The sequence below is a fragment of the Delphinapterus leucas genome, chromosome 3 (assembly GCF_059928025.1).
Source record: "Delphinapterus leucas isolate spDelLeu-1000000601 "Yukka" chromosome 3, BTC_Dleu_Yukka2, whole genome shotgun sequence".
Taxonomy (NCBI): Eukaryota; Metazoa; Chordata; class Mammalia; order Artiodactyla; family Monodontidae; genus Delphinapterus; species Delphinapterus leucas.
Genome location: NC_143131.1, coordinates 89,388,522 through 89,413,817, shown reverse-complemented (window position 1 = coordinate 89,413,817; position 25,296 = coordinate 89,388,522). Strand labels below are relative to the sequence as shown.

Genomic DNA, 25,296 nt, shown 5'->3' with positions numbered 1-25,296 from the left:
CAGTTCTCCTAATTGCTTGTCAGGTGGCATGTGGTGCCCTGCATCTCCCCCGCCCCCCGTGGTTGCTACAATCTCAGGTTCCCCTCCATTGCTTCTTCCCCTGTTCAGTCTGATTTGCAGAATGAGGTCTTGTGAACGTATTGGACAAACTGGTGCTGGCATTTCAGTTCAGATGTGTTACCTAATGTTCTTCTTTGACTTAATAAATGGAAAATGGCCCTTTATGCCAACTTACACATTTATATCTTGCAAAAGTGTCAAAGGAAAAAATGGTGTATGTTATTCTATTTGATATACCTTTTATTTTATCATTCCTTCTAAAGCACTAGAGTATAAACTGTTTTTAAGGCAAACCATGAGAGCACATTCACCTTCTTTCTCTTAAAGATCCCTAACAATCACTGTGGTAAGTGTTCTGTTACCACTGACAACACTTTTTGAAAAGATGTTGTACAATATTTTGAGATGAGGTGTGTATGTGTGTGTGTGTGTGTGTGTGTGTGTAGAGAGAGAGAGAGATGTGTGTGTATATATGCCTCTTCTGAGAATCAAGAGCATTGTTTTGTTTGCTTTAGTTTGGTTTTTACACGAAAGCTGAGGCGAGTCAGTAATATTTATATACCTTTACTACGGTCTCCTGTACTCCTTTACTACGGAGGTCTCCTCCTCCCTCAATGTAAAAGGGACAGCAATTACTTTCAAATCAATTCTTAAGAGTCCTTGATTTTTGAAGGCTGCTGTTCATACATAGCAAACAAAGAGACTAATCTAGGCGCGCTTTGCATCTTCTGTAAGGAAATAGACATGTAAGTAATATATAAAATACCACTTTTTATTCAACAGCACCTTGTGTGAACAAAGTACCATAAAACAGAAGACATCTTGTTGATCTACTGACCATTCTTTTCTGTAAACAAACGACAATGATAACCTCCTTGGAATAAATTTTGAAGACCACCTGACTTGACGTCCACGCTTTCAGCACACATTTTATTTCCAGTCATGCCAGTACTATGTTTTAGGCCAACATCTGGCACCTAATCTTTTAACATGACTTTATGTACTTTACAAAGTATATTGAAGTATGTGATAAAATGTGTATAAGTAGTTCAAAATGCCTTTTCATACTTTTGTAGGAAATACAGTACATAGTAAGAGATTCCAGCTTTTAAGACTCCTAAAGTCAGGGGTCCATCTGAAATGCAGTCATAGCAATGGCTGCGATTCCCCTCTCCACCTACCCCCAATAAGGACACCAGAGGCTACATTTCAGATATGGTAACTAGAGCCAGTCTGAAGTTAAAGAGTGTGTAGTGAAAGAATGAGAAGAAAATGAAATTAAGAAAACAAAATAGGAAAGAAAGTTAGAAAACAGCCTTTAACATTGTATGTACCTAGTTTCAAAAAGAAAACAAACATCTTTGGCAAAGTTAACCTGCTTCAAAAAGGTTTAAGGCTTAACCGAACTTTTCAATAACTTTAACGTAGGGATAGTAATTTAAAAGTATTTTTTGAATATCAAAATATCATGTCTGAGGGCTTCCGTGGTGGCACAATGGTTGGGAGTCTGCCTGCCGATACGGGGGACGTGGGTTCGTGCCCCGGTCCGGGGGGGTCCCGCATGCCGCGGAGCAGCTGGGCCCGTGAGCCGTGGCCGCTGGGCCTGCGAGTCCGGAGCCTGTGCTCCGCGGTGGGAGGGGCCACAGCAGTGGGAGACCCGCATACTGCAAAAAAAAAATCATGTCTGCTTATTCTGTCCTATTGACTATTTTGAAATTAAGAAAAAGATTCATTTAGTTTATGTTAAAATGCTCATTTAATATTGGATGATAGTGAAAAAGTGATTTAACTAGACTTGTTCTCTTTGAAATCTGCAGTGCAACATATGTAGTCGAATATGTCATTTGAAATAGCATTTTTGCTCAAACTTCACTTTTAGATTATTATTATTCTACCATGAAAATAATTCTTTTCCCAAAGCCTAGATTTGTCATGGAAAGTAAAAGAGGTAAAGCAAATCTAAGTCAATTACAGGGAGAAGAATTTCAGATACCACAAAGGAACACGCAATTTTTCAGGTCTCACAACGTAGCACTTGTAATGTCAAAAGTCAGGCCGTGCTTACACCCCTCAAGTCCATGTTACATGGAAGCACAGTCACAGTCCCTTGTGTTCGAAAGCAGCCACAGTCCTTATCTCATCCTAAGAATCCAGACCTCTTCCTTTATGTAGTCCTGGTATAAAGCTATGTGGGATAAGAGTTCACATCCTTTCTTCCTCTCCTCCAGTTCCCATCTGTTTTTCTTAGAGTTTCTCAAATGAAAATAAATGTAATGGTCAAAGTCAGACCGTTAGGGAGAAATGTGTCCTGAAATATATCACAGATTTTTAACTTTTAACACTACCCCACACTTTGCAAAAGGAGGAATAGCAAGTCAAGATAAAAACCCACAAGCAGAATCAAAGGCAAACTGGTAAAAAGTAAGAAAATAGAATTGGATACAGGTCAGTGACTATACTGTAACCCTATCTGGGGGATGGGGTATTGTTTAAAGTCTATATACCTACCACAGATTCCTTATATATTTGAAATAATTAGGAAAATAAGAAGGGATTTAGATTTTCTATTCTTTGAGTTCTAACTAACCTGATGTAAAGAACACTTGAGAAGCCTATTAAGTCACATTGTCTTAGGTGTAGTTTAAGTGACTGTTTATTGTTGGTAAGTTGATAGTTGCGGTGCATCTTCCCAGGCTGTGTATGGAGTGATCGGTGAGAGGGTGAGTTTTGTGCAAACTGATGACATTGGATAAAATGGCAAATGTAGATATCTTCCAAGTCCCATCTCATTCTTTACCCATTGATCCTATTTCTGTGCCTCTGTAATGGTAAGCCAATAATAAAAGACAGCCATTTACAAGGCACCCATAACATAAATCATGGTGGGTCCCCAGAATAAGCCAGTAAGAGATTCAGTGCCATTTCATCCCTAAAATAAAAAAAGAGACTCCTTTTTTAAAAATTTATTTATTTATTTTACTTATTTTTTTTGGCTGTGTCGGGCCTTAGTTGCAGGACATGGGATCTTCCGTCGTGGCATGCAGGCTTCTCTCTAGTTGTGGCGTGTGGGTTTTCTCTTCTCTAGTTGTGGCACACAGGCTCCAGGGCGCTGGGCTCTGTAGTTTGCGGCACGTGGGCTCTAGTTGAGGCGTGCGAGCTCAGTAGTTGTGGCGCACGGGCTTAGTTGCCCCACAGCATGTGGGATCTTGGTTCCCTGACCAGGGATGGAACCCCCATCCCCTGCATTGGAAGGCAGATTCTTTACCACGGGACCATGAGGAAAGTCCCCGAGACTTCTTTAAAGTGACTTGGCTAGGGTCACATTGCTGTTCCTTGAACTCTTATATTCTAATTCTAAATCCTGTTCTTTCTTTACTGCTGCCTCCTCCTGTCTTCTGATACCATTCAGTTTTTCCTCTTCAAACTTTTATCTCCATTTTCAGTTTTTATAATACCCATAACCTTACACGCAGCTCCTAGAATTCCTAGTTTATATCCACAATCAACATTGAACTAGACATTCTGTATATTCCTGAGCATGCTTCTTGCTTTCAGTGGTGATAGTTTTCAGGCTTAGAAGTAACTTGGATTCTAAACGCTGTTTTAGAGACAGTTTATGAGTCCGTCCCCCTCCTTCTGGTATTCTTTCCAGTTTCTCTTTAAATTTATTTTAATAGATATCTCTTATTTTGAAATAAATCATGTTCAATTCAAATATTTTAAGATTGTCTTTGATCTTTAAAAATCTTTTACCATGTATTAGAGGAAAGAGACTTAGTTCAATGATTTGAGATGACAATATTAATAAAACAAATCAAATTTGTTTTATTAAATACATTTGTTGCTGAGAGTTCAGTAGACAACAGTCGCACTTTATTTCAAACCATTTAATGGAACTGAATAAAATAGATCAAGTAGTAAAGAGTTCTTTTCTGTTCTTCACAGTAATTCCACCTGCTGCTAGCCATGTGGAAGTCATTAAAATATCCAATTTCATTGTATTCACAGAAAGTTTTAAACATAAACATATTCCTTAAATGTAGTCCTTTTTAAAAAAAAACTAGTATTAGCTAATTTTACTATTCAAAAGATACACCAATGAGAATATTCCATTAGATGTTTCATAAAGTCATAAAACTTTCTATTCTCATGAACATTCAGTAAAAATTTATTGATGACTACAAGATGCCAGGTGATGTGCCGAGTGCTGATGGAGACATTAAAAAGTGCAAAATAAAAGTCCTTCTGCTAAGGAGAAAAGACTGGACTAGTGACTTTCAGCATGTGTGCCCCTTTCCATCAGTATCCAAATCACCTGCAGAATTTGTTAAAAATGCAGATTCCTGGACCCCACCTCAGACCTTTAGCACCATAATCTGAAGATAGGATCAGGAATCTGCACTTTTGAATAACTTATCCAGTGATTCTGAGGCTCATTAATTTGAGAGGCACCTGTATATCAAGAAGCTGGACCTCAAAAGAAATAAGTATAACACTGAGTGATAATTATTCTAATAGAATTGGCATTGATAGATACTTTATTTAAATTTATGTTTCTAATGTATGTAAAATGCGAACATATGACCTATCATATGGAGTGAGACATGGATAAGTATTTATCTAAAATTCCATGCCATTGGTGCCTTTAAGTCTTAACAGAAATTAATTAAGCATACTGTTCTAGAGATTCTGTCTGTTTTGAAGTAGAAATGTCAGAATGAAGTCATGTTTGCACGGAGTAGGAATAAATCTGCCATGCGGTAAAATAGAAAGATACCTATTTAAGTTACTCAATTAAAAAATAGCTCAAAAACGCTAAAGAGGTCTTGGCTTCTTAGATATTTCACAGCAAAAGCAATATCAAGTGACTCTACTTGAGGCCAGCGCTACTGCCTCGTAGTGCTGGGTTTTACTGTTCTGCCCAGTTCTACCAACTGCTCAGCTCAGCCAAAAACAGTTGCTCACAAAGACTGTATATATAGTCCCAAGGAAAAATGTCCTTATTTACTTTTTACCCAGCACGACAAAATGATAAATAGAGCTAAACTGCAAAAGATGCTTGTACAGTCTTGAAAACACTTGAAAATGTCAAGGTAGAAAACATTGACAAACCAGTATAAATAAAGGCCCCTGAAAAGGATATAGCTTTCCAGAATTTATTAATAAGGTGCTCATTTTATAAATCAGTCACCTTTCGTAGATAAGCATGCAGTAACTTTGTACTATAGGACATAATTATATATAAATAGGTAATACCATGCACTGAAATATAAAAGAACGTTAGGATGCTGCTAGATTTCCTATTCACTTCCTTCTTTTGTGTTTATTCATTTAACAAATGCTTATTAAGTGACAGTGCCAGGCACTGTCCTAGGCCGTGGGGCTGCAGCCTGGAATGAGCACATGTAATCACTCCTACCACTTGGGGTTTGTATACCAGTTGGAGAGTAGTCCATGAAAACATGAACAAACCAAGTTATAAAACAATTCTTAAGAAAATTTACAAGATTCTATGACAGAAAAGTACAGAACAGAGCAGGGGTCCAACTCTACACAGAATTAGCAGAGAAGGCTACCCCTAGAAGGAAATATCTCGGCCCCAACCTGAAAGATGAGAAGGAGCCAGGCACAAGAGTTGGATCAAGAAACTGAGCAAACGACAGACACAAAAGCCCTACAGAGGGAAAGTCTGATGAGTTGAAGGAAGATAGGTAGACTGTTCTGTGTAGGCAATGAACTTAGCTTTTATTCCAAATGCAGTGGGAAGCCACTAAAGACTATTAGGCAGAGAAATGTGATCAGAAATATGTTTTTAAAATTTACTTTGGCTGCTGTGTACAGAATGGATTGGAGGTGGGGGCACTGTGGTGGAAAGATGACTATTGCTGTGGTCCAAGGACAAATGATGGTGACCATGGAGATGGACAAAAGTGAACAGATTCAAGGTATATTTTGGCGGTAGAATAAACAGACTTTGCTGATGGATTGCATTTTCTTCTGGAATTTACATGAAGCTATTAGAGCATTATTTTCAGGAAGAATATATGTAAATCCAGACTTTGTAGATGTAGAAATGTAAGCAAATAGGGGATAAAAATTTCACAGCTGCTAGCTCCCATCCTTTCTTCACCCTAGACTTTGTCCTCTTTAGTGTGGTCACCACAGAAATGTTTTGCCTTTGTATACACAGATGTGGGAGAAGATGGAACAAGTCACTTTCCTACAGCCTTTCTCTCTTTGATTTGTCCCACGAAGATCTGTAAGCATTGTGGGGTCCTATAATTATAGTGGAAAATGTTTCTTGGAACCATTGTGTTTCACAGATATCTGATTACAACTCGTATTTTTGACTTTTATACCATGTTCAGATTGTCAATAAATCATTTTTTTATTTTAAAATTTTCTTTTTTATTAAAGTATAGTTGATTTACAATGTGTTAATTTCAGGTATATGGCAAAGTGATTCAGTTATATATATACATATATATACGTATATATATTTCAGATTCTTTTCCCTTATAGATTTATTACAAGATACTGAGTATAGCTCCCTGTGCTATGCAGTAGGTCATCACTGGTTATCTTTTGTATATAGTAGTGTGTATATATTAATCCCAAACTCCTAATTTATACCCCCCCACACTTTCTTTTCCCCTTTAGTAACCGTGTTTGTTTTCTATGTCTGTGAGTCTATTTCTGTTTTGTAAATAAATCAACATTTTAGATTGAGAGTAAAATCCAAGAAAACCTGCTGAAGCATTTAGAAACTAAAAATCAGGAAAAAATACTTAAAGTATTTTTATTTTTACTAGCATACACTTAAAAACCATATCATAGTTAAATATTGTTTTTATAATAATTTAATATGTTTTCCCACTAAGTAGTAGTAAAAGTAATTTTAGAGCATTTAGATTAATTTATCAGATCTAATAATGGCAAACAAATGTGGCTCATTTTAAGTAATGAGAGTAGAGAAGGAAAAGAAGCATCAGGAAAAATTGGAAACCACAGAATAATTAGATTTAGGCTTTCAAAATCACTTGGCTCCATATTCTCCACCCTACCCCAAAGGAAATAAAAGGACAAGCCATTTAAAAATGAATTTTTCTCTGAAGCCTTTCCCTATTGTATCTGTTTAGTCTAACAGTTTCCAGTATTGACAGTGAGTTTCTTTTCACCACCAATATGGCAAGCTCCTCTGAGGTAGAGAGAGATTTTGCCTTTCATTGCCTTGTGTTATTTCCCCTCTACTGAACTATGTAAAGAAAGGTAAATGGTAAAATGGCGGTGCAGAGATGGAGAGCCTTAGATCATTCAGTCCTGTACAAGGAGATTGTTTTCTTTTTTCTAGCGTCGTGTATGTTTGAAAAAAAAAAAAATCTGCTTTAGCAAGAAATTCTCCTTCCAGAGAGGTAATTAGGAAATACATAACTTCTGTTTTAAGAGCATATTTCCTACAAATGGCTGCATGCACTTATAGTGATGACTGTATAATCATAGGCAGGCCCACAACTACATAACAGATGAAAGACCCTTACTGGGAAGATTAGGGATACATCATTTTGCTCTTATAGTAATAATATGTTAGGAATGAATCCTGCTAAAACCACTACCTCTTTATCTTCAGATTCTTGTCCTTCCCATAAAATAACATTTTGAAGCTATTGATCAGTGAACTAAGTGTGCAAGCTACATGCCTTCCTTAAATCTGAGTATATAAGGTCATTTAGAAGTAGTAGTCATTGTTGAGGTTCTGTATGTAAAATTAAAATGTAATATTTCTAAACGCAGTATAGCCTCTTCAAAAGGAATATCTAGGAATTATTTTGGGGAGGTTGTCTTTGCTGACTTATAAAAAAATCAAAGCAGCTTTTTGTCTCTTAGAACAAATCCTAGAGCTGAACTCTCTTAAGTAAATAAAGGTTTAAGAGAATAAATGTTTCACAACTAAGGGTGTGATGGATTGCTACTGTATATGTATTTTCCTCCAAAGCTAGTCAAAGGCTTTTTTTCCCACTGCCTCTTTAATCTTCGTGAAAAGCTTTCCTTAGAGCCTGAGCGGCCCCATAGGAGCCCTATTTTCTCTTTATGTGTTTCTACATGCTGCTTCTCTTTACCAGATTTTGAGATAGATCCACGTTTCCTTCACCAGTGCTCAAAGGGCAATCACATTTTCTCATATTAATTATTGTTTAGAATTTCCTTTGTTATGGTTGAGAGGGACTACCCAAGAACCTCTTTCCCCAGGGTAGCCTTAATATTTTTAAAGCCTCTGCAGATGAATGGTAAGAAATTAATCCTTTTATAATATCATCTGCCATCCTTAAAATATTTGGATGTTTAATGTCTCCATGCCAAATGAGGTCAGTTATAAGAACAGGTGAATTGAAAAGAGTGACTGCTAACATGATATGAAAAGAGGTCATGTGCAATCTCTTCTATGCTTGCTCCTAAGCTTCTTGGAATACATGTAGAATACCAATCATCATGTGTGAAGAAAAGGAGTTTGTTATGTTGGGTGTCAATTTAGTACCATAATATTTTTTAAAACGGAGTGTTTTTTCCTCCCCCTAAAGTATACTTCTTTGAAATTATAGAATCTTTTCTTCAGAAGAAAATTACCGTGTTAGTGAAAAACATAACCTTGTAATAGATAATATGCTCTTTTATATCCAGCTTTATTTACTAGAGAATCATTATGTGTTTATAGTTAAAGTCTTATGAGAGCTGATTAACTGGAAAAATTCTTTGCTGTATGTTTCAGTTTTCACATTTGGCTCATAATCTTTTATATAAAAGGAAGTGATTGTTCTTAGCTTTTGGGCAGATGGGATGCTCAAGAATCAAAGACTTTAAAGCTTTCTACAGAGTCTTAAGTACTCACTTGCTCTTCTCCAAAATCTTGGGTAACGTAACTCTGGAGTAGGAGTTACCATTGCATTTTTTCCTCACGTGGCTAATTACTGACAGCATGTGACGTGACTCTGAACCGTTATTTAAATACTGCTATTATGTAATGTAGTTACAGTTATTATTAGAGGCTGTTTATTATTTACAACATTTCACTCCGTCATGGCTAATTCACCAAAATAGATGAACGTTTAACATTTTAAATATTTGAAGAGAAATTGGCTTAGCATTTGTTTTTCTATTTGGTGTTCTTTTATTAAAAGTCGGTGGACTTTAGAGACATCATTTTAATAACCACTAAACACCCATTCTGTAGGTGACAAAGTTTAGCATATTTTTTAACTTGCTTATTCACCTGTGTAATTTACAATTATTATTTTTAGATACATCATTTCTTGCTTTATTTTCTTTAAATGTTTCATCAGTAATTTTATTGTGCTTTGTTTTTAAACAAAATTCAAGTCAGTAGTCCAACAAAAATAGATAGGTTTCCAGTTCTCCATTAACTTATTGGAGAAGGTAGGTATAGGTAGCTCAAAAATGTACATTAGTAACTGAGAAAAAATTTTTTTCTTTCTTTTTTCTTTTTTTTTTAAATTTTTTTCTTAAAGTACTAAATGTTCCTAATTTATTTTGAAGTGGAAAAAAATTGCCACCACCACCTCATCTACCTGCCTCCCTCATGATAATAATAAAGGAGAGACATTTACTTCTTTACATAGCACGGACAGGCTAGTTATTCTGCTTCCTTTCACCTGAGAAATGACTGTTAGACAAGTAGGACATTTACCATAGATCACGACACACATTAATCACCAAATTAAACATTGGAATAGTCTCATCAAACGCAAGGCAGACACATGAATTTACTTACTCAGGAGATGCAAGGAGAAAGAGCAGGCAGGGATGCAGGTAGCCAGAAGGATTATGACTGGTATCATCAGTAAATGAAGATGCAGTAACGCAGATTTTTTTTGTGTGACAACAAATATGTTAGCAACCCCTCAGATCTCTTAGTCTCTCTGCAAGCCCAGAGCAAATAAATATTAAGTGGACTCCCCACGCCTCCTCCTCATGTAGATCATCTTCTAGTGTAGTGCAGGATTAAGAGCTTGAACTCTGGAATCAGCTCTACCATTTACAGCAGAACCATTGGGAAGTTACTTACCTTTCTAAGTCACTATTACATCATCTGTAAAATTGGATTTATGCAATAGGTATTTAATGAGTGCCTGATACGTTTTAGGAACTCTTCTAGGAGCTGAGGCTTAAGAGTGAAGTTAGGATGGCATAATAACTAGCCAGTCTGTGCTAGGTAGAAAAAGTAAATGTATCTCCTTTATTATTATTATTATCATTAAAAAGGTAATAATATGGAGGGAGGCAGGTAGAGGGGATTGTAGTGGTAGTATTTAATTCTGCTTCAAAATAAATTAGGAACATTTTAGTACGTCTCATGAACAGTGAGTGGTGAAAAAAGGCTGTACCTTCCATAGTACCTACCTCACAAGGCTGTGGGGAGAGTCAATAGGGTATAGAATAGGGCACAGTGCCTGACGTAGAGGACGTGCTCAGTCGATGTTACATGCTTTCCTCATCTTTATTAATGCCACATTTTGTGTACAAAACACTGAGTAACGTGTTATAAGAAATCAGAAGAAGGTTTGGACTGGACCTATCCTTTATCATTAATAGTCTCTTTGCATATTTGAGATGTAGATTACTTTAGGTTTTAATTCCTGAGAGTAGACTCTGAGGCAAGGATTTGAATGCAAGTATTTAGGAGGCTATCTCAAGGAGCAGTTATAAGGGTTGGGGATGGAAAATGGGCAGAAAAAGCCACGAGAGGGCACATTTATGAACACATTACTGCAGTGGGCAACTGGGGCTCAGTCCCACTTGAAGGGCTCAAGAGGTTGACAGAGAACATGTCTCCCCAAGGAGAAAAGAAAATGGGGTATTTATCAACCATTGACTTTATGTTGTTGGCCAAGGGCTGCTTCTGGGGAGATAATTCCGTGGCATTTCCAACCAGCACCGTGTGCTGCCCAGGCCTGCTCTGGGCCCGGAGAGCGCTCTCAGTGGAGTCACAGGCACTTGCAATGGGAAACTGTTGGCCTTTTCAGAAACAGTAATTATAGAGGGATGTGGGAGGGCACCAATAGCACTGGCTACATAGATCCTCACCCAAAAGCTACAACATGAGGCTGAATGTGGCAAAATATATAGCAACATAAGAGGAGTGTACAAATGCTGGATTTACATGTATATATTTTTAAATAAAGGTGAGAACATTAGTATGGAAACACAACACCTGAATAACATAAAGGAAATTTACTTGAGAATTTTTCCTTCTAAAAGCATTACAGGTAATTGTTCGGCTCTGAGGAACATTTTAGAATGGTCACCACTTTTTGATCAGCTCTTTTATCAAATTAGAACTTAATTACATAACATCCATATGAAAAATCATCTTTTTTTCCCCCTTAGTTGCTGAAGCACTTGGACACTCCAAAGTCAATTGAATCTTTACATCAATTTTCCAGGAAAAGAAACAGTAAAATCTTTGTCCTTGAGGTTCCACTTGACAGGGTCAAAAGCAATTCTTTCATTGTGTTTCACTATAACACAAATCAGAAAATGCAAAGATTTCAGAATTGCTCTATTTCACTTATTATCTTCGTGAGCTTTCCTCTGCAGCTAAGCAAGGTGTTATTAGGCACAAGGAGTTTTGTTGAATTCTTAAATTGGTCTCAAGAATTTTGTGATGGATGGTTTACTCAATTTAAAGCAGATCATCTGGTGATATTGCTTTTAGGTTAAAATGAGGGTTCCTCAGATTCTTTTCAGGGCAGATCCTTTTGATTATTTGTTAAATCCAGAATTGCTAAACTGTAAAGTACGTGGACTCCAGATACATTGGTGGTGAATGTGATAAAAAGAGAATTCTAGAAGGAGACCAGAGCAACCTCAAGGCCCAACCTTATCTGCTTGAAAGTCTTATAGAGGGTTAAGTCCTAGCCTGACTACTTATTTATCTTCTTTCAAGCCAGCTTATTCTGAATACTCTAACCCTTAATTAATGATTATTAATTTGACATGAAGCGCTATGCAAATGCCCAGATGCCATCTGGAGTATTTTACCCAGTTACATGTAATAAGTATTTTTCTAATAAGACTCCTTGTACTCGATTAGAAATGTATGTGGCTCTCTGCCCTGAAGCTAAGCTTTTAGTGGAACCTAAACTACATAAATGCAGACAAATGAAAAGATCTTTTATGTACTTCCTTCATATTTTTGAGATTTTCTGGTGAAAGCTACATACAAACTGAAGTCTCAAAGGAACACTCTCTCAAAAGTCGAGTCTCACTGACTCAGATGTTACCTCCTCAGGTGGAACTTCTCTGGTTATCCCATCTGAAATAGCCCTTTGTCCCGGCCACTCAGTTCATCACCTCACCCTGCTATATTTCTTCAGCACATTCATCACTATCTTGTGTGTTCTTTATTTATTCTTGTTCCTTTATGTGTATGTTTGTTTGACTTCTCCCGCTGGAACGTTACCACCATGGAGGAAGAGAATTGATCTGTCTTATTCATTGTTATACCCCAATGTCAAGGACAGTGCTTCCCACAGAGTAGGCGCTCAATAAATTTTTGTTGAATGACTCAACGAAAGAATGGATATTAAGAATCCTGTGTCCTTGAAAATCAATGTAGCATATCAAGTGCCTTAGGGTTATAGGAAAAAACTTTAACTCTTTCCAGCTTAAAAAGAGGCGTTTTCTTTCACTGCAGCAATAATATAAAGATCTGAAAAAGAGGCATCCTCTCAGGAATAGAATGCTGAGCTATTGACCATGGATTTTCTGACAAGGGAGCACTAGGTGCAGGGTTTTGGAGGATGGCCAGGAGCAGACACTCTTGGCCAGTGTGCCAGGCAGCTGTGGAAATATAATTGGGAAGTACCTGGAAGTTAAGATGACATGAATCAGCGAAGAAACAGGAGGAATCAAAGGCTCAATAAATCTCCACTTTCTCATGGCTCAAACAGTCGAGCCATTCCCTGGTTGCAGGGGCCTATTTACCAAGACCAGGACAAAGATGAAAATGCCATTATAGGCCACCAGGGGAAAGCACAAGCTGGGTGTATTTAAGGTAAACATACCATGGGAGTTCACAGCAGTCCAGTCTGTCCTGAAATGGTAGGTCATTTATTCTTTTAACAAATATTTATCAAACCATTTAGACTCCAGCCTCATTCCTTCCTGCTCCTCTCACCCCCAACACACTTGCGTACCCATTGCTACGGAGGCACTCTGCTTTTGACTTCATTATTCATTGACTTGTCTTGTAAAATTTGGTTTGGAAAAAGGGCTTTGCCACTATAACAAACCCACCAAGCCTTCTCTGCACACATTATTAACACTATTAGGGAGTGCTTGGGCTCTAGATAAATACAGATGTTCTGAAACACAGAATAAATGCTCTATGTCCCACCAGAATATTCCTCTCTGTCACCCCCCACCCCGAGAAATTGGGAAGTCTCCAAGGCTATTCTTGATATTGCATCATTTGTGTGCAGGCCTATTTTTTCAAAGGTGGCAGATGACCTTGCACCTTCAGGTAACTGAGATTGAAAGTTAGGTTTCTGCCAAACTCACTCTGGTTTTTTATTTGACTGAATATGAAGAAGCTGGGCTTTTAGGATTGCTTCTGTTATATTTCCCAAGATGTGAGTTTGACAGGAAATTTTATTTTAAAACAATACTGTGATCCACATACTTACTGACAGAAGACCTTGGTTTAAAAAAAAAAAGTGTCAGTCTTAAAGAAGTTGGGTGCAGCTAGGCTGTTAAGCAGATAAGTCAATTTACTGAAGATGCCTCATCCTCATTCACTGAGCTCTTAGGGAGAGTTTTATTAACTACTGTGTTTTCAGGGTCTATACAGCTTTTGCCCAATGGGCCATTACCCAGTGAGATTGCAGCGGTTGAGATCCTTGCATAAACTCAACATCTTCTTAACCAAAATGAAAACAGTATCATATTGCCTTTTGAATCTGTTTGAAGGGAGAAATATTTTTACGGAAAAAAAAAAGATAATTGAAAAGCTCTGTATCCATCTTTCTGTGCCCTAGGACATTGATTTTTCAGATGCTGTAATATATTACATGGTGAGATAGTCCTGAGGACTTCCATACATATTAGTGACTCTGGTGCCCACAGCACACATTGCAAACCTTCCACATTCAGAGATTCAGCGTGCCTTGTGGTATTTCTGTCTGACCTCAATCCATTTTGGAAATAAAATGTTCCATACACTGAGGGAAAGCACATCTTATTGGCCTCTCTGACTTCTGCCATCCCTTGGTACCTTGTAAGGAAGCCAGCGCAGGCATCCTTGCTCAGAATCTGCCTGGTGATGCCCAGGTCTCTGCCACAAGGTTTAGGTCCCCAGCAGTACTGTCCTACCTGTGTGGTCACGGGAAATGTGAGCTTTGTATTCAGCAGGTGCTCCATAGATATTGAAATTGAATTGAATCAGGACTCAGTAAATCTGAGCCAAATCAGGTTTAAGTTATGTGCCTTTATCTTCCCTGGAAAGCAAGAGGTGGGGGGGGGGGGGTGCTTCCCTGGTGGCGCAGTGGTTGAGAGTCTGCCTGCCGATGCAGGGGACACGGGTTCGTGCCCCGGTCCGGGAGGATCCCACATGCCGCGGAGCGGCTGGGCCCGTGAGCCATGGCCGCTGAGCCTGCGTGCCCAGAGCCTGTGCTCCGCAACGGGAGAGGCCACAACAGTGAGAGGCCCGCGTACCGCAAAAATAAACAAATAAAAAAAAGTTGGGGGTAAATATTTAGGATTTTCAAAAACTAGTACCAAATCTCCTCCTAACACTTTACACTAAAACCCTATCAAAGGATGCTCTGAGATGAAATCTGAGAAAGGGTTCAGCTTATCATTCATGATAGAAGCTCCTCAGCCTTATCAGTCCTCTTGTGACCATTAATAAACAGTACTGTCGTAAATGAATGTCTCCCTGAAAATGGACCCTGACATCAAATTAGCATGTGCGTGCATATAGACTTATACAATTTTAAAAATTGGTTTGTTTTTAAAGGAGAATGAATGGAAAATAAGTCTTTGCCAACTGTGTCTTTATTTACTCTTTTTATATATTTGGCATGTAAATACAAAAATGTTCTCTTTAGAGTCCTACAGCATTAATTTTGAACGCTGTTGCAGGTAAATTTAGCACACATTTTCTTTTACAACTAGTGTGATGAAAAGAACTCAGGAAGGTTCAGCCTTCAGAATTCCTGGATGAACCTCATGGACTGTAAGGTTTTGCTAAGAGTGTGTGGATAATTAACTTCTGACTAGGTTGGAAATAAAAATTCAATGACCACCTCCCTCATTCCCATTTAAACCTGAAACCTTCTATTCAAATCATTCTGCCTTGTTTTTACTCAGTTTATTATAGTCAAGCAGTATTAGTTTTTAAATATTTTATCCTTTGAATTTTCATGTGACTACATCCTGTGGCTTTATAGTGTATATAATAGCATATATATTTTTCAACAAGGAATAAACAAGTACTATGAAAATAGAAACGAATTGTAAACTGTGATCCTGACATGAGCAACTTAGTTCCTAGTGGGATTGGGGAGCAATTTTCACGGCTTTGAAAGGAAAGCAAAAACTTGTAGTAGTGATGAATTATACCGTGGAGACCTCTTAAACACTTAGCCTTGGTGAACATTAAACCTGTCTCTTCAACAGGTTTATTGCAGGATTAGGCACTTCCTGGAGAAAGTGTCACTCTGCCTTTGGCATTGATGTAAATTTGGTTTCTGCTAGATTTATAAAAGGTGTTATACAGAGGTCATTCAATTTTCTCAAAAGTTACCTTCAGAATTTGGGGTGTGGATTTATTCATGTCCCAGATATCACTTCATTGTCCCCTAAAGTTGACCATCCAAAAACATCTCAGATTCATATTGAGCTAGGTTGTCCCAATCCTCTATAATAATTCATATTCACCTAAAAATTTTGTTAACCCTTTCTGGCCACCAGAGTTTTGCTGATTAAATAAAGTCAGTGCTGCAGAGTCTTGTGGGCCATTTACTAAGATTCACATCCACAGTTTAGACATAAATGCAGCAGCCCCAGTCACTTTGGTTCTCAATTTGCCAATTTGTCAAAAAAGAACTAAGATGTCATTTTGAAATATCTAATGACTGAAAGAGTCACAAAACTAAATAACTTGGCTGTTTGAGCTTAAGTTTTAAGTATGCATTCTGCAACTATGGCATAAAACTAGATCTTAAGAGTTTGCTTGGTTGAACTATTTTGCCATCATTCAATCCATTTATTCTTTAAGTATTTATTGAGCATTGTACCCCAGGCTTGCTGGAGATAAAGCAGTGAAGGAAACAGGTAAAATTCTTGCCCTCAGGGGTTTACATTCTAGTGTAAGTAAATAAGTAGAATCAGCTGATAAGTGATAGCGAGACAAATAGAACCAGGCAGGGGAGATAAGGGAGGGTGGAAGTAGTGCCATTTAACAAGGGGATCAAGGAAGGTTCTCACTGAGAAGGGAACTCTGAAAGATCTGAGGGAGGTGAGAGTGTGAGCCATGAAGATTTGGGAGAGGGAGGATTGAGCATACCTGGGTGAGGGGAACTTCAGGTACAAAGACCATGAGATGGGAGGATGATTTGTTTGTTGGTAAAACAGTGAAGAGGGCAGTGTGCTGGAGTGGAGTGAGCAAAACCAAAAGCACAGGCAGATAAGACCGGGAGGTAAAGGGAGCCAGAACATTAAAGCCTTTAGGACATTACTGTGAGTGAGGTGAGACTCTATGATGGCTTGTGCAAGGAGGAGGGACTTGCACTGATTAGCTTTAAAAGGATCCCTTTGGCTGCTCGAGAGAATGGTTTCTAGGAAGACAAAGGCAGATGGAGAGGAACAGATTAGAAGGCTGTTGCAATAATACGTAATTCAGGTGGGAGAGGAAGTTGGCTTGGACCCGAGTGGTAGCAAAGGAGGTGGGGAGAAGCACTTGGATTCTGGATGGATGGAAGGCAGAGCCAACAGGACTTGCTGATGAAGCAAATATAGATGTGAGAGCAAGAGAGGAGTCAGGCCTGCCAGCATTATAGTCCCGATTACTTGTTATGTAGTAGCCAAAACAAGAAATCCAATTTCCATTTAGTTAGGACCCTACATATTTTTTCTCTTTCTGACTCAGTGAAAATCTGTGTCTCTGTATATAAAAAGAACAACATGATACAAGTAGTATTTGCTGCAAGGTAAACAAAGTTGTACTATGGTGTAACAAAATAGAGATGCTGCTTGAGAATTAAGTTACCAGATGCTCAGGTTCTGTACTACACCCCTCTCCCCCAAAGTACAGTCCATGAGTAATGGAAGCAGAGGGAGGGTCAAATTTGAAATATAGGAAGAACAAAAACAAGAGCTCATGCGTGAATTCCCTGGATGGGGAGACAAAATCCGGAGGAGGGCTGAACACAGATTGGTTGCAATAGTTACTCAGCAAGGCTAAGCATGGAAATCAACAAAGGAACATGGCACATCCTCATCTTTGAGGAGCTTAAAGTCTAATGAAAGTACCTTGCCTTCCATAACTCAGTGGAGCACTAGGATTTTATTTATATCATTTACAGAGATATATGTCAGTAATGTGACTTTCAAATATAAATATATTAAATATAGATCTGTATAGATAGATATTTCAGTGTACGTCTTTTATGTATACACAGACCAGCAATATAGGTATGTGAGTGCAAACTTATGCCTATTCTTGTTCCAAATTTTAGTCTTCAGAATTTGCTTGGCTGCTGTGATCAGTAAGAGCAATAGTAAAGTAAGAGGTCATGTAAGCTACACAAAGCTTTTTGTCCACAAAAATAAAAAGATCAGTTTGGAAAGTTAGTACCCATGTTAATGAGAAGATATTGATCCAGATTCCTTGAAAAAACCTGGTGTATTGAGTAACAGGGTGTGGTAATCTCAGTGACTCTCGTAGATGTGCCAAGAGCTCCCTCCCAGCTCTAAAGGTGCCCCTGCCTGGGTTACAGCCATCCCAGAAGGTTGGAGAGCTGCTGTGTGCAGACTCTGAACGACTTCTGGCTTTGCCACCGTGAGCCCCACCCCTCCACCACCCACACACACAAGGGAGATCTGCCTCCTCTTCTTCAGAGCAGGCCCCTCATTGGTCCAGCTCTTCTCCCATCAAGGAGCTGGGGCAGCAGCTGGCTTTCTTAAGTGTCAGTAGGTCTGCCTCTACCCTCGCTGGAAGGCTTCCTCGGCAAGGAGTGAGGGGACATTAAGCTGGCAAACCAAAGTGAGGAGGAAGAAGACCTTAGCTGAGGGTTGTCATTAATGTTTCTACGATCCTGTGCTAAATAGAAATAAACATTTAAACCATTATTCCTCAGTCTGTCCAATGGAGGTAAAGTCGATAATCTACTTGTTTCAGAAATTTGCTTGTGAAATTTTCTGTTTAACTCACATTAGTTCTTATTTTTTTCCTCCCCCTCCCCCTCCTAGCTTCTAAGCTTCCTTTAACTCATTTGGAATAAGCTGAAATGAAACAAAATCATATATTCTAAATCGAGTGCTTAAAACAGAACTGAGTTCATTGATTAAATATGAAAGGGAGCATCTTTTGCAAAATGAAAGCCAAGCTTTTAAATCTTCACTGAACATTGGTCAATCTTAAACCCTCTTGTCACTAGCTTCTTCATACGATTTTGCATATCAGGTGTTCACAGACTAAACAGTAGATGAGCTCCAAGTATACTATGTCATTTAATGTCAATGAGCTAACCCCGTTTATTCGGCTGTTTGCTTAGCAATGAAATAATCTGCATAAAAGTGCTCAGTATGCTACAATTAAGAAGCATGCTTGTGGAAGGCACACTCTTGGTTCATTTTTTAAAAAGACCATCTGTTTCTTGGTATGCTACTTGTGCAGGTTTTCCTTTCATCTTTCACCTTCTTTAAAAAAACAAAATCCACAGCTTTCTAAAGCTTTTGATATTATTTCATTCTTAGGTTTTATAGAATGCTCATTCTCTGGATTTTCAGCTGTGGTTTTACCAGCGTCCTCACAAGATCATTTTAAATCCTCAGGAATCTTAGAAATTAGAAAAAAAAAAAATAGGGAAGCCTCCCCACAACACTGCATTTATTCCTTTCTAGGAAACTGACAGTTTCTGTCAGCAACCAGGAATCATAGTTGTAATAGTAGTGGTGGTCATGGTGGCCCTAATCTACTAATATTTGCAAGTTAACAGGGTTAAATATATTTAAGGTTTATATATTGAAGAAACTTTTACTCATGTCTTTGAAATGCCCTTAGGAAAGGATAGAAATGCCCTGACAGGCTGTGAAATAGGAGATCCTAAATAGGATTCTTAGACCCAAAGTTGCTATGTCTTAGTGACACACCTTGATCATGCTCAAAGACTAAATTTTTAGCATGTTGAGAAAATGGTTTCTCATTCTGAGGATTTTTAATTCAGAAAACAAACTTCTTTAACCACATATGTTTGAGGCATTTTCTCATTCAATCTATTCTGAAGGTAAAAGATGTACATTATTTTGCTGGAAATGAACGGGATAAAGGGAAGAGGTAAAATACTCTTTAGTTAAATGGCACATTTTATGCCCAGCTGCCAGGCGAAATAGGATAGCTGATTTAAGAAGTTTACTTTCTTATATAAGAAAGAAGAAAGATGTTTGTATAGCCTGTGGTCTGGAATAAAAATAGCAAATGTTAGACTTGACTTCATTTAAAATGATCAACCATAATGCCTATTTATTGTTGAGTTTCTTGGAGGAAAGAATAGTCCTGTCAGAAACCGTATATCCTCAAATCTCTTTATTTGATGTCATTTTTATCTTGTGAAACTACATTTAAAAAAGGTAAGCAGGAAGGGAAAAAAACGGAGCTGGAAGAATCAGACTCCCTGACTTCAGACTATACTACAAAGCTATAGTGATCAAGACAATATGGTCCTGGCACAAAAACAGAAATATAGATCACTGGAACAGGATAGAAAGCCCAGAGATAAACCCACGCACCTATGGTCAACTAATCTATGACAAAGGAGGCAAGGATATACAATGGAGAAAAGATAGTCTCTTCAATAAGTGGTGCTGGGAAAACTGGACAGCTGCATGTAAAAGAATGAAATTAGAACACTCCCTAACACCATACACAAAAACAAACTCAAAATGGATTAGAGGCCTAAACGTAAGACCAGACATTATAAAACTCTTAGAGGAAAACATAGGAAAAAACACTCTTTGACATAAATCACAGCAATATCTTTTTTGATCCACCTCCTAGAGTAATGGAAATAAAAACAAAAATAAACAAATGGGACCTAATGAAACTTAAAAGCTATTGCAGAGCAAAGGAAACTAGAGACAAGATGAAAAGACAACCCTCAGAATGGGAGAAAATACTTGCAAATGAATCAACGGACAAAGGATTAATCTCCAAAATATATAAACAGCTCATGCAGCTCAATATTAAAAAAACAAACAACCCAATCCAAAAATGGCCAGAAGACCTAAATAGACGTTTCTCTAAAGAAGACATACAGATGGCCAAGAAGCACATGAAAAGCTGCTCAACATCACTAATTATTAGAGAAATGCAAATCAAACTATAATGAGGTATCACCTCACACCAGTTAGAATGGGCATCATCAGAAAATCTACAAACAACAGATGCTGGAGAGGCTGTGGAGAAAAGGGAACCCTCTTGCACTGTTGGTGGGGATGTAAATTGATACAGCGACTATGGAGAACAGTATGGAGTTTCCTTACAAAACTAAAAATAGAGTTGCCATATGACTCAGCAATCCCACCACTAGGCATATACCCAGAGAAAACCATAATTCAAAAAGACACATGCACCCCAATGTTCATTGCAGCACTATTTACAATAGCCAGGTCATGGAAGCAACCTAAATGCCCATCAACAGACAAATGGATAAAGAAGATGTGATACATATATACAACGGAATATTACTCAGCCATGAAAAGGAACGAAATTGGTTCATTTGTAGAGACCTGGATGGACCTAGAGACTGTCATACAAGTGAAGTAAGTCAGAAAGGGAAAAATAAATATCGTATATTAACGCATATATGTGGAATCTAGAAAGATGGTACAGATGAACCAGTTTGCAGGGCAGAAATAGGGACACAGATGTAGAGGACAAACATATGGACACAAAGCGGGAAAGAGGCAGTGGGGGTGGTGGCAGTGGTGGGATGAATTGGGAGATTGGGATTGACATATACACACTAATATGTATAAAATAGATAACTAATAAAAAACTGCTGTGTAAAAAATAAATAACATTTAAAAAAGAAGAATAAAAGAGACTTTCCAATATATTAAAAACAACAACAGAAAGAATAAAAGACATTTTCCAATATATTAACAACAACAACAACAAAGGTAAGCAGGAAGTGATGCAGCTTTAAGGAAAATTACGTCAGAAAAGAAATTGAAGTTAATGGGATAACTCTACCCACCCCTGTGTTCACCTAGGATGTGGATCAGGTGGAGTTCTCACAGCAACTTTAGCCGTGACTAAGAGCCTTCCCAATCTCTGTGGTACATTTTGTTTTAGACTTTAAAAGCATGACCTTAAACCATGTTTAGGTGGTCTTACATTTTATAAAACCTTGTGAAAACAAGGGATTGATTATTATAGTCCCAAACCACCTAATCTTTATTGAATAAATATGGACATAATACCTGGGATCTGGATTTTGTGTTTACTGCACCAGCTACACCACCCAGTGGGGCACAGGTGAAATCTGCTCTACCCAGAAGATCTTTAAGCAACCAGTTTAGGTACTTACTAGACTGCCCCACCACAAGAAGAAAAATCTATTGTCCGAGGAAGAAAGTATTAAATGAGGTCTTATATAGTCAGAGAAAATATCTGCAAAACGATGAAGTGAGAAGTCCAGAGGCACCTATGGGTGAGTGCAGATATCTGGCACCAAGCATCCTTTGTCTGCTGGCATATGTGTAAAGTTCTTTGAACCAATAGATGTCAGCCTGATTGAACACAGATGGGAGACAGCGAGAACTAGCAATAACGATGAAATGTTTGGGAAGTCAAGTTTGGATTAAGGTATTTTGTTCTAGCAGCTGAACAAGGCAGCAGACAAGGCTAAAGTAAACACAGCTCTCCTGTTTAGCTATTGATTTATTGTAAGCACCAAAATTACTTTTATTTTTACATGCAAAAAGGTACATCTGGTTTCTAAAATTATATGCCCCAAGACTAGGTTACGCAAGAACAATGTGGTTCACTGTAAATTTCTTAGAAGGTAAGGAAGGAAAAAAAATCTCATTACTTTCATAAGTTCTTGCAGAAAAGACTGTTGCATATTTTTTCCAGACTATTGGTGGAAATTTTTCTTCACATATAAAGAATAAACCATGCCCCGACCCCAGCCTCTATTCAATCTGGGAAACCGCTCTTATGAAATAGCAGTTCTCTAAAATAAAAACACCAAAGACATTAACTAGGGTTCTTTTTTTTTTTTTTTTTATTGTTGGCATTGAATACAAATCAGTATTAAATCTGAGACCATTTTTAGTGTCAGATTCCCAGATCTAAAATAAGGTATACAAATAAAAAAAAAATTGGCAAAAATGTTTTACTTATGCTCATGCAGCTTTTAATGGTTGAGACTCTTCCTTTAGAATTCAAACATACCCCTCCAGATTCCATATGGCATAAATTTTAGGAAGTTCCCAAAATAATGAAGAGACGCTTGGGTCTAAGCAAATAATATATTTTAAGATTTCAATTATAGTAAGAAACTAGTTTTTCTCTACACAAAAGATAGTTTATTAGCCTCTCCATCAAAGACTAAAATGTAGTTCAGTGTTCTATCCATATTTATTTTTAAAACCATTAATCAAACGAATGGAATATGGTCAGTTAGGAATCTTTTGGTTGCAGTTAATAAAAACACCAACTCAACGGATTTAAACAAAAAAGGAGGGGTGAATTTGATTGGCTCATGGACCTGAAGAGGTAGTTCTATTTACCTGTGAGGTTCGTGTTCTCAGGCTCCAGTTCTGTTTTCCTGCAGTTCTTTGCATTTTGTCTCCCTCAGTCTATTGGTGTTGTCCTTAGGCTGACTCTCCTTGTGGTAGCAAAAAGGGCTATAGTAGTTGTAGACCCAATAATTCACAAATATCATCCCAAGGAAAGAAAGAATCTGTGTCCCAGAATTCACAGCAAAGTCCTGGGGTTTACTCTAGTGGGACTGGCATGTATCAAATGTCCACTTATCGCTTTGGCCGGGTGTATGGAATTCATAGATGTGTTTAAGCTCTTCAAAGCCTAACTCCAGGGTTAAAGATGGATTCCATTTAACCCAAGTATAGCTAAGAATTTGGGTATTGGTTGATTCTTAAAGGAAACCTGAGTGTTTTTAGGACAAGGGCAGGAGGATGGCGAATAATTAGGAAAGAGCCAGCAAATATCCTCTGCAACTGTGCACCTAAAAAGGGTACAGACTTAGATACCTAGGCTTAAATCAGTCGGGGGAAGTTTATCTTGCCCATTATCCCCCTTTACCTCTCAGCAGAGAGGTCATCCAATCCCATTATTTGGGTATTTTCCAGTAGGACTTTTGCAACCTTACTTCAACATGTTAATTTTTTTTTTTTTTTCTTTTTGCGGTACGCGGGCCCCTCACTGCTGTGGCCTCTCCCATTGCGGAGCACAGGCTCCGGACGTGCAGGCTCAGCGGCCATGGCTCATGGGCCCAGCCGCTCCGCGGCATGTGGGATCTTTTCGGACCGGGGCACGAACCCATGTCCCCTGCATCGGCAGGCAGACTCTCAACCACTGCGCCACCAGGGAAGCCCCAACATGTTAATTCTTAAGCCGTTTTGAACACAAATTCACTTTTCAAAGAAGGAGTGTAACCAGCAGATGTAACTGGAGTCTTCCCCCTTGGCTCTAGCGCCTCATCATTCCACCTTAAGTTGTATGCTCTGATTTGAAACACTGTTCTGGTTCCAGTGAACTGCTTATACGGTTTAGAGAAAAGCTAGATTTGATAAATATTTTACTAGCCTTACATTTAATTTTTCTACTAAATTTATAATGATGTATTCCTGTAGAATGCTGAACTTGCGTATGGTGGACTCATGGTTGCACTGTATACTCATGTGATTGTGTGAAGTGTCTCTCATTAAACAAACAAAACCAAACCAACCTCATAGAATGAAACCTGAAGTCTTTCCCTGTGTTTTTCCTGTTTCTTTACCTGTGCTCATCCGAGTACATCCATTTCAGTTGTGTGGCACATGCTCTTGTGCTGTTTTTAACAGCCGTGAAAGTTCCCTGGCTTGGCCCTCAACTGGGTTTGAATTTCTACCCACCGCTGTCAGTATTTGCAGAATGAGCAGTGATACTGTTGCCCTTAGCAAATATCATCCTCCCGTGCTGCGTTTGTGAAGCTAAGCCCTGAATGCTGTCCTTAGACAAAAAAGGGGAAGGCATCTAAGGATTAGAATGCGGCCTTTCATCCCTCCTGACCCGCACCCCTAGTCTCCAGGATGCAGTGCAGTGAAGAGTTAATGGATCTGCTTCACTTAAGGATCAAAGATTCTCAGGGAAGCTCTAAACCATTTGTATCTAAGAAGTGTTCCAAGAGAATCAAGGGAAGTTACAAGGTGATGTCATTATCATTGTGATCATCACCATCATCAGTATCACCACCAACTCTTTACAGATCCTCTTTTCCTTTGCTCCCTTCCCAGAAGAAAATGTCACTTCTCTTAACCCAGCACGTGTGCTTCTCTCTTCCCATTTCCTCTGTCCTACTCCAAAACTTGACACCATTTCTCCACCTCCCCCTCTGCCTATTCAGAATATAACAAAGGCAGCAAAACAAACCTCTCTTCAATCTGTCACTTCCACACAAATCACACCTTCTCTTTTTTCTTCATGGCTAGCCTCTTGGTAGTCAGTATCAGAGTCCATACCAGCTTCCTGATACTCCTTCTACCTTCACCCTCCCACACAAACCACATCCTCCTAAAATCTCTAATAATTCAGTAAGTATTTCTTGTGAGCCTATTGTGTGAAAAGCTAATTACTGTTATGATACAAAATATGGCCTTGTCTTTAAACCACTTACAATCTTCTTTTTAAATTTATTTTTATTGAAGCATGGTTGATTTACAATGTTGTGTTAATTTCTCCTGTATAGCAAAGTGATTCAGTTATATATA

At 38.3% G+C, this 25,296-nt stretch overlaps 1 protein-coding gene across 3 annotated transcripts in view; it reads left to right on the top strand.

Annotated features, from left to right (window-relative positions):
- The window catches only part of FBXL17 (F-box and leucine rich repeat protein 17), a 480,781-nt gene that overhangs the window by 400,676 nt on the left and 54,809 nt on the right, over positions 1–25,296 (top strand). The window contains exon 8 of one of the 3 annotated variants that reach the window (XM_022591605.3): positions 1–25,296. This exon is cut by the window's left edge and continues 47,734 nt beyond it. The exons of the other annotated variants lie outside the window; for them this stretch is intronic. The gene's annotated coding sequence lies outside the window, so the exon portion shown is untranslated. 3 annotated transcript variants of the gene reach the window in all.